Source organism: Podarcis vaucheri (assembly GCF_965113315.1).
Source record: "Podarcis vaucheri genome assembly, chromosome: 2".
NCBI classification, from domain to species: Eukaryota; Metazoa; Chordata; class Lepidosauria; order Squamata; family Lacertidae; genus Podarcis; species Podarcis vaucheri.
This window is the reverse complement of record NC_138760.1, coordinates 19,085,363-19,095,343: the sequence shown is the minus strand read 5'-3', so window position 1 is coordinate 19,095,343 and position 9,981 is coordinate 19,085,363. Positions and strand designations below refer to the sequence as shown.

Sequence of the window (9,981 nt, the reverse complement as noted above, 5' to 3'; positions counted from 1 at the left end):
ATCCCATAGGAATGCATTGAAATTCAATTAATGCGTTCCTATGGTCAAAAAAAGTCCAAACAAAGCCAAATTTGGTACAACAACAGTTTATTAACTGCTCTTTAAAGTCACACATACTGTAAAGAGCAGTTCAAAAATTGAAGGGAAAATAAATTAACTTTATAAACAAAACATGTCTTTGTTTTTAGACAAAGGAAACAAAGTTGCGAGACGTTTTCGTCTTGCGAAGCAAGCCCATAGGGAAATTCGTCTTGCGAGGCAAATCGAAAACGGAAAAACCTTTCGTCTAGCGAGTTTTTTGTCTTGCGAGGCATTCGTCTTGCGAGGTACCACTGTATGTATATAATGTACCAATAAGCAATCAGAGTGTTTATTTACATAGTTTTCCTAATTTATGCCTCATGACCAGTCAGAGCCTTCATGACATTTGAATGCTATCTCTCTTTAGAGTTTCTGCCTCCCCCCCCCCCAACATGGCTCCTATGCTTTTAATTGCTGCTGATTTAACAGATAAAGCTTTCTCATTGCCGAAACTTCATGCTGGGTGACAAGGAAAATTCACATGATGAGTTTCTGTCGGTATCTGACAAAGAGCAACTCCACTTCTCTCTGTCTTGTGGTTTTAGAGTGCTGGGGGGTTACACTTAAAAAGAATGAAAAGTGAGGTAGTGGGGAGACTGAAAAGAGAGAAATCTTGCACAACATAATCCTTTAAAAGGAAGGGGGGGGAAACCTACGGATGTCACGAGGTTGTGCTGAAAAATGCACTTCCACTGTTAAAAGGAGCAGTAATGAAAGATGGATTCAGAAATAGACCGGGACCAACTGACTCCATTATGAAGGGGTGGGCAGCTGAGATTTCCAAGAAGGAGGAAAGATGGCTAAAGCGATTAGCAAAAGGTATTCCAAGACACATTTCCTGCAAGGAGGGGACTTCCTTTTCCTGCCTGCATGGCAACAGACCTGCTTTTTATCAGATCAAAACTGTTTATTTCCAATTGAGGGATGCAGACTCAACGAAGTTTTCTTTCCCATCCAAAAAGTCGTTGGCTGAGATAATGAAACAGCCCTTTAAAAACTGAGCGGCATTCTAAACTCAGTTGATATGAATCAACCCACACATTTGGGGAAACAGGATAAGGGGAGTTTAGCAACCTATTCTTAAATAACTCTGCAGTGTCTGGAAAGGGTCTGTCCCCATAGCTTCTCATAGCAGGACATTTCAGAGGACTATTTCATTCTGGCCTTTTTATTTCCACTCCTGTCATGTCACTGGCAGCTTACGTTAAATTGACTATTTGTCCTTTTTCTGCATTCTGTCAAAATTTGAATTTTTCGACACTTGAAATCAACTTCAAAACGTGGTTTGAAAACAACAACCACTTCAGACTCTCATACATTCCAATAAATATATGCATAGTCTTTATTTTATATCAGATATGCTAAGTGCTTCTTTTCACAGGTGGGGGGGACGCAGGGGGATGCATAACCCCAAACATTTTGTGAATCTAAGTTTGGCCTTATTGAGGGGCAGTATTTCAATATGAGTGGGAAAATGACAGTACCCCTAAACATTTTTTTAGGGAGGAAAAGCACTGGATATACTGATTTAATCCAAGTGGCACACAACATAACATACTAGTCCAGTTATTGAGATAAATGTGCAGTCAAATGGCAAACTAGCACACTGGAGAAAACAAGTTGCTCCATCTTTCATGTGACAGCCCTTTAGATATTTGAAGGTGGCTATCATATCTCGTCTCAGGCCATATCTTAGCCATAAACAGTTATCCAGGCTAAACATACTCAGTTCCATTAACTGTTCCCCATAAAGCTTGGTTTCCAGACCCTTAATCATCTTGGTTGCCCTCTGCACACGTTCAACATCCTGTCAACATCCTTTTCATTTTATTTTTTTATTTTTATAATATTTTATTAAGTTTTATCAACAGAAAAGTTCAGAAAAATACAAAAACAGAAAAATACAAAATTACAAAATACAAAAATACAAACATTAAACACAAAAAAGAAAAAGAAAAAACACATATAAAAGAAAACAAAACTCCCTCTTTTTTAATTTCTCATCTTTAGTTAACTTATTTTCTTGACTTCCTCACGCCTCCCTTTTTTGTATCCCTTTTAAAAATTGGTTCAGCAAATTCATATCCAATTTAGCTTATCTATTATCAATTCCATCTTACATTTTACCTTGTTGCTAGAACCCCTTCAGTTCATTTCAACATCATCAGCATTCAAAAAGTTTACAATATTTCTGTAAATAAGTTTTAAATTTCCTCCAATCTTCTTCCACACGCTCTTCTCCCTGGTCTCGAATTCTGCCAGTCATTTCCGCCATTTCCATATAGTCTATTAACATCCTTTTTAAACTGTGTTGTCCAGAACTGGACACAGTACTCCAGGTGTATTCTGATCAAGGCAAAAGAGAGCAAAACTATCACTTCCATCGATCGGAACACTATACGGTGGTACCTCGGGTTACATACGCTTCAGGTTACAGACTCCGCTAACCCAGAAATAGTGCTTCAGGTTAAGAACTTTGCTTCAGGATGAGAACAGAAATTGTGTTCCGGTGGTGCGGCAGCAGCAGGAGGCCCCATTCGCTAAAGTGGTGCTTCAGGTTAAGAACAGCTTCAGGTTAAGAACAGACCTCCAGAACGAATTAAGTACTTAACCTGAGGTACCACTGTATTTCTGTTGATGCAGCATAGAATAGCACTAGCTAGTCATCCAAGTCATTTACAAAGACGTTGAACAACCATGAGCCCAGGACAGAATTGTGTCGCAACCCCACTTACCACTTTTTTCCAGGATGGCAAGGAACTATTAGTGAGCAGTCTTTGGGTTCAGTCAGTCAACCAGCTACAAATCCACCTAAAAATGACCTCATCCAGACCACATTTTACCAGCTCCTCTGCAAGAATATCATGGCTGATTTTGTCAAAAGCCTTACTGAAAGCTCCTTCCACAGCATTCCCTTGCTCCCCCAAGCTTAATAAAAAAAAATGGAAATGTGATTCATCTGGCATGACTTGGTTTTGAGAAACCTATGCTGGGTCTATTACTATCACTGCATCATTTTCTAAGTGCTAACAGACAGACTGTTTAGGATCTATCCTGGTATCAACATCAAGCTGAAGCATATGTAACCTGAGGTACCACTGTAAAAGGTAAGTGTGCAAGAATTTAGGGTCACATATTAATGGTACAGTACGCATAGCTTAAATTTGCCAAAAAGTGTTCTTCCAAGTGCCCATCTTCAAAGAAGACCACTGGACACCATCCCATAATACTGGATGAGGGAACTGAAAACCAATTGTTGCAGTCCCAGTTATATATATGTAGTAGCTTTTTCAAAGCCCTTTCGTGTTGGAAATGTCCTTTGACAGCTGTTTGTACAGCTGGAAATTGTGGGTGGGTGTTTGGTTTAGGGTTTTGGATTTTACTTGTGTTTTGTTGGCCTGTTTTATTTATTTGTAAACCGCCCTGGGATGTTTACTGAGTAAGGGTGGCTTAGAAGTGCAGTCGATCAATCGACCGACCAATCAATCAATCAATCAATCAATGCTCTGTAAGAGTTGCTGCAGTGTGGCATTGACATTCATCCCGTAGTCAAGAATGTTGGTCAGCTTTATATTTAGTCTCCAGAGTTGACTTACACAAAATTACCGAAGCTATGAAAGCAGAACAGTCATGAGATGCGGCTGGTTGGTACTACTGGTCCTTTAAAAAGAATGGTAGGGACTGCCAAAATTCGCTTATCAGTCCCATGTCCAGAGCAGATAAATGCCAGTGCCTGTGGTACTGCTGGTCAATAAGGAATGAGAGCTTTTGATTGCAAAAATACAGGGCCACTGGGCTGAGGACAGAGCCAAGACAAAATTTGGAGATACACTGTCAAGAGCCAGAGTGGAACCTGATGCATTGTGGGTGAACAATCTGGACAGAGGCAACTCCAGATGGTGGTTCGTTTTCTGGGGGTCCAAGCATACTCCAATTCTCAACTAACATAGGGTCTCTCTTCAAGGTCACTGCCTTGTCTGGTCCACAGACCTCTGTCCTTCCAGATTAAGAGACTTGGCCCAAGGCATCCACAAAGCCTATCCACAAAGTAGCCAGGACTGTGGGTTTTGGTGGCTGGCTAGATCACTGTTCTGGTTGCCTGACAGAAATAGGGCATAATTTTTCTGCCCAGACTGGTGAAACAGAGAATGATCTGGTTGAAAGCCCCCACTCCCACCCCCTGAATTAGTCAACGGCATTCTGAAAACGAAAACAAGGGGGGAAAGGAACTGACCAGCTGGAGGAATGAAACAGAGTAAGGTGAGGCAATAAGAATCACTTAGTTGTCAGAAATAGGAGATCATGAAGAATAATTGCGCAGGACCCTACTGTGCTCTGGGGGGAGAGAGGGAGGGAGGGACTGGGACTGTGTGTGTGTGTGTGTGTGTGTGTGTGTGTGTGTGTGTGTGTAGATCTGTGCTTTGCAATAGGAAATGCTTTATTAGCTGGCAGTGGTGGAGAAAAGCCAAGCAGGAAGAGGCAGTAATAAGAAACATTTTTAACTTCTCTCCCACCTCCAGAGCTTGCCAAACCACTGCTTTCAGAGCGAGAGGGAAAGTGCAGAGGGGACTGACTGTAGAAAAGAATCCTGGCTCCTGCTCCCCATTTAATCAACCCTGCTTTCGATACGCCGGCCTCCTCCCTGGGATACGCTTTGCCAGAAAGGAGCTTTAGACTGAATCAGGGGACGCTGCGCCTTTAAAGTTGGAAAATTCAGGAAGGTTCGCACGGTCATCGGAAAGGAGACCCATGATTCTGTATCAGGCCAGGCATCCGAGAATGATGAGGAGCTGCCCAGGGTGATCTAAATACATGCATCTGCTGGTGTTTTTAAAAAAACAACAACACTTCAGACTTTGGTACCGAAGAAAACTTTTAGCCGAGGCCCGTTGAAAGCAGGAAGGCAGCAGGATACAGGACGTGCCTAAGCTTCACTCTCTTCCACCTACATAGACTTCTGGGTAAGTCGGATTCAATGTTTTCTGACATTTTCATTTTTACTTGAGGGGGGATTTTTTAAAAGAAGCTGTCAAGCAAAACAGGAATTTCTAAGATCCGATCTTTAGGCACCAGGCCCCACATAAAAGAATGGAGAAAAGGTTGAAATGTATCACTGCTGAAATCAAATTCCTAGCAGCATTTAGCATCTTCGGTTTTCTCTAGCCTGGCTCTCAGACAGGACAGACCGGCTCCCTTGAGCTCCTCCACAAAACCAACTGGCCATTGCTTGGACTCTTGTTGAGCTCAGCTCAGCTGGGGATTATGGCGAAATCCTTGGGCAAAACTGCCACAAGGACAATGCTAGACAGCAGACCAATTCGCGGAGAAAAATCGAAACAGATGTTTCCAGGGTGGGTTGAAATATTTCATTTGTGGATCGTGGGAATCTGGGGGGGGGGGGTTGCCAGACCACTGGCAGTGAAAGCTGACCACAATAATAATTATGACTTTTTTATTTATACCCCGCCCATCTGGCTGGGTTTCCCCAGCCACTCTGGGTGGCCCCCTTCAGAATATTAAAAACACAATAAAAGATCAGACATTAAAAACTTCCCTAAACAGATGTCTTCTAAAAGTCAGATAGTTGTTTATTTCCCTGACATCTGATGGGAGGGTGTTCCACAGGGCGGGCGCCACTACTGAGAAGGCCCTCCGCCTGGTTCCCTATAACCTTACTTTTCGCAGTGAAGGAACCTCCAGAAGGCCCTTGGAGCTGGCCCTCAGGCTGAACGATGGGCGTGGAGATGCTCCTTCAGGTATAAGAGCAGCTGTAAGAGGATTGTAATGGGACGCGGGTGGCGCTGTGGGTTAAACCACAGAGCCTAGGACTTGCCATTCAGAAGGCCGGCGGTTCGAATCCCTGTGGCGGGGTGAGCTCCCATTGCTCGGTCCCTGCTCCTGCCAACCTAGCGGTTCGAAAGCACGTCGAGTGCAAATAGATAAATAGGTACCACTCTGGCGGGAAGGTAAACGGCGTTTCTGTGCGCTGCTCTGGTTTGCCAGAAGTGGCTTAGTCATGCTGGCCACATGACCTGGAAGCTGTACGCCGGCTCCCTCGGCCAGTAAAGTGAGATGAGCACTGCAACCCCAGAGTCGGCCACGACTGGACCTAATGGTCAGGGGTCCCTTTACCTTTTAAGAGGATTTATGGCAGTGGTGGAGAACCTTGTGCCTTCCAGATGTGTTTAGACAACAACACACATTGCCTTGGACCATTGGCCATGTTAGCTGGGCCTCATGGCAGTAGAGAGTCCCAACAACATGTAGAGGGTCACTGGCTCCCCCCCCCCCCATTGCAGTGATTTTGTCTCTGTCTTCATCTGAAATTGATAGGCATGTCCGTTAAAAATATAGTTAGTGTAGCATTCTTGAACACAGTGAAAGGGCAACCTGACAAAGCACAGGATACAACTTTATTATTCCAGGTAGTATAGAGAAATTCCTAAAATTCCAGGTAGTATAGAGAAATTTCCTAACTGACTGGTTCCTGAGGAAGCTACAGTTAAGTCAGCTACCACTGCAGATGTGAGTCGTTGCACAGGATTCAAAAGCGGAAGCCCTGTTCAAAGGCTTCCACCTGCACAATGGGGCTATTCCCCCCTCTCCTCCCCCATGCGCCCCCCCTAAAATTGGCTGGATGCAGGGAAGGAGTCCGAAGAACCACCAGAACATTATGCAGGGAATGGAGAAGAGGATTGCTCCATCTGGCAATCAAACAATTGCCTTAGTGAGATGCTAAATTCCTCCCATGTTGCAGGAAAACAGAGCTGAAAGGAGGAGGTTGCAGGAGGATGGTAGTGGGTGGGGTAAGGGTTAAGCACTCCCCCCCCGCCTCATTTTTCCACTTCAAATCATATCCTCCCCCTTCTGTTTTTGCAGCTGTTTGGCAAAGGCTCATATTCATAGGCCTAGGTTTGCACCCCAGTGTCTGGTTCCAGCTAGGAACAGACGAATCTATCAATTTTGCTTTCTCTCAGTTTTCCTACCTTAAGTTCAATTCTCTGCATTTCCACACCAGTCTGTGAATTTATTTAAGTTTGCAAAAATTTGTTAGCGTCATGGTACAGATTTGCCCTAATAGTCACACCTTTATGCAATTTTGCCTAATACAGTGGTGCCTCGCAAGACGAAATTAATCTGTTCCGCGAGTCTCTTAGTCTAGCAGGTTTTTTGTCTTGCGAAGCAACCCTATTAGCGGCTTAGCAGATTAGCGCTATTAGCGGTTTAGCAGCTATTAAAGGCTTAGCGGCTATTAAAGGTTTAGCGGATTAGCGGCTAAAAGGCTATTAGTGGCTTAGAAAAAGGGGGGGAGCGGAAAAAAATCGGAACACTCGCAAGACGTTTTCGTCTTGCAAAGCAAGCCCATAGGGAAAATCGTCTTGCGAAGCAGCTCAAAAACGGAAAACCCTTTCGTCTAGTGGGTTTTCCGTCTTGCGAGATATTCATCTTGCGGGGCACCACTGTACTGTACACATAACTTTTGTGAGCAAAAGCAAATCTCATTTTATTTCCGTTCATGACAACAGAAACTATGCTGTGATTTACATCAGTTTCTACAATGCAAAACTGCGCATGCTCAGAGTATTTCTGCAAATCACATTTTCCTCGACCACTGTCCAGGCTGACTGGGGCTGATTAGAGTTGTAGTGTAGCAACATCTGGAGAGACACAAACATCTGGTCTAACACATCAGGAATGTAGACACCCTTGTAAAGTGTGGAATGGCGGGTGGGAATGTGAATTGTGTGCTTCACAACTAAAGTAATACATATGCCTATCTAAGGGAGCCCCTGTAAGGCCATTGGATCAGATCAGTTTATTTGTACCTAGCCATCACAGCTTCTCAAAACAAAAGTTTAGCAGTGTAAAAGTAGCACAAGATGACATCAGGCCTATTGAAGGCTTTCTATTCCCGCAGGCATTTTAACGAAATTCTGGTTTTATAGTTTTATCTGGTTTTTATCTTTTTGCACCCTGATTAGAGTTGATTATAATTAAGTGGCATATACAGTGGTGCCCCGCAAGACGAATGCCTCGCAAGACGGAAAACTCGCTAGACGAAAGAGTTTTCCGTTTTGGAGGTGCTTCGCAAAACGAATCTCCTATGGGATTGCTTCGCAAGACGACAATGTCTTGCGAGTTCCTGCTGGTTTTTTTTTCCTTCCCCCCCCCCTTTTTCTAAGCTGCTAAGCTGCTTATCAGCTGATCCGATCAGCAGATAAGCTGCTAAAAGCCTCTAATAGCCTCTAATAGTGCTAATAGCGCTAATCCGCTAATCCTTCAATGGGCTTGCTTCGCAAGACGAAAAAAACCGCTAGACGAAGAGAATCACAGAACGGATTCTTTTCGTCTTGCGAGGCACCACTGTAAATTGTTCAGATAAGTAAATAAAACTCAGACCTGAGCAAAACTATTGCAGTAAGCCCACAATTTGCATGCATTTAACTTGTGCGCATTTAGCTTTACGCGCGTGGCAAAAAATTGTAAAACAATTAAAAAGAGGGCAGAAAGGGTACAGGGTTCCAGGGAAAATGAGGTTTGGCTATATGCAGTGCTATTTTTCTAGAAAAAGATGTGCCGGAACTCACCATGAACGCCTCTCTTGTTCTCTAATAATGGCAATGGCGCCCAACTGAGAGGTGCCGGAACTGAGTTCCAGAGAGTTCCTGCTGAAGAAAAAGCCCTGACTATGCACAGTTTTGGCTTTAGATGCAATCCCCAGAACAATTCAGCATTAAACATATTAATTCATCACATTACATATATAAATCAAGCCTATTTGGTACTTGCAAGCTTTTTCCAATTAATTTAACTTAGCGTATTTAACTAAATAAGCATTAAATTTCTTCCATTCTTCCTGGTACTCCTCCTCATTGTGGTCACGGACTCTTCCGGTCAAGTCGGCTAGCTCCAAAAAATCCACCATCTTCATCTGCCATACTTCCACAGTTGGTACTTCTTGCATTTTCCATTTCTTAGCTAGTAAAATTTGAGCAACAGTTGTGACATACAAAAATAATTTAACATCTTTCTTGGGCAATTCTAAACCTGTTAACCTGTGACTCTAGGTGTCCTCTTAGGCCACCTACATTTTTAGGGCACTATGATACCACTTTAAACAGTTGTGTCTTCTTCTCCCCCAAAGAACTCTGGGAGCTGTAGTTTTATGGATGCTGAAAATGGTTAGGAGGTCCCTATTTCCCTCCCAGAGCTGTGGCTGGTGTAATAATAAATCCCTCTTCACAGGAAACTCCGAGAGTTGTAGCACTGTTAGCGGAAGAGGGGCCTGCCAACAAAGACTCTCCTCCCTGGAAGAGAGGGGAGTGGTTGTGGGCAGGAGACTGAGCTCCGCCCCTGGTAGGGGGCATTAGCCTCCTCCCCTCCTTACCTGGCTGGCACCCACGCCCACCAGAGGTAGCCAACCAGGTGCCTCCGGGGGGGCGTGTGTAGCAGCTTAATGCTGTGGTGCCAGCTCCGCCTCCCCCTCATTCATCGTCGTCCCTCAGCGAGTCACACACCCTCCACTCCCATTTAGCTCAGGGTCTAGGTTTTTGGCCTTGCTATGGACCTTAGGTTGGTCGCCCCGGTTGTCTGGGGGGCCTGGTAGGAATTTTTCCATTAGGCATTAGGCCTTTTGGTTTTTTTCGCCTACCTCGTAGCAATCGTCACAACTTTTGTGGTATTGGTGGGTAGGTTAGGCATTGGATTCGTGTTTTGTGCTGTGTCAAGGGCTAGGTGTGGCCATCGCCTATGCTATCTACCGTGGGTTATTCCGTTAAAGGAAACTGGCGGTCGTGTATTCCGTCCGATGCCTGCTTGGCGGGAGGCCATGGCACGACCCTCGGTGACATCAGGGGGTGAGCCTATAGTTGGATGAGCATCAACAGGCTCCACCTACTG

The 9,981-nt window shown here is 44.3% G+C and overlaps 1 protein-coding gene across 1 annotated transcript in view; it reads left to right on the top strand.

Moving 5' to 3' along the window:
* The first annotated feature begins 4,494 nt into the window (after positions 1-4,494).
* ACVRL1 (activin A receptor like type 1) overlaps positions 4,495-9,981 on the top strand; it is a 53,301-nt gene continuing 47,814 nt past the window's right edge. The window contains exon 1 of the mRNA XM_082212600.1: positions 4,495-5,042. The gene's annotated coding sequence lies outside the window, so the exon portion shown is untranslated. The remainder of the gene's footprint in view (positions 5,043-9,981) is intronic.